The sequence below is a fragment of the Penaeus monodon genome, chromosome 15 (genome assembly GCF_015228065.2).
Source record: "Penaeus monodon isolate SGIC_2016 chromosome 15, NSTDA_Pmon_1, whole genome shotgun sequence".
NCBI lineage: Eukaryota > Metazoa > Arthropoda > Malacostraca > Decapoda > Penaeidae > Penaeus > Penaeus monodon.
In genome coordinates this window covers 43,645,670-43,645,975 of record NC_051400.1, presented here as the reverse complement: position 1 = coordinate 43,645,975, position 306 = coordinate 43,645,670, and positions in this window count along the sequence as shown.

The window sequence follows — 306 nt, the reverse complement described above, 5'->3', positions numbered from 1 at the left end:
TGCTTGCCATATTTCCCGACACGTACCCCCCCCCCTCTTCGCACTGGCCCCCTCCCTAACCCCCTCATGGCAGGATGGAAAAGGAGCTTGATACGTCCCCGGACGAGTGTTGTTTCTGGGACAACCAGTGGCTACATGAATGAAATTAAAAACTCCTTGGCGGGGTACCTGTGGATCGGCCTACAAAAACAGATTTTTAATTTCAGATAGGGATTAAATGTTTTTCCCCTTTTGCCTTTATGGTTTCTTGTTAATATAACAGTATGTTTGACCAGTGTTTTTTCAACGATTTATCTATTTCAAGAG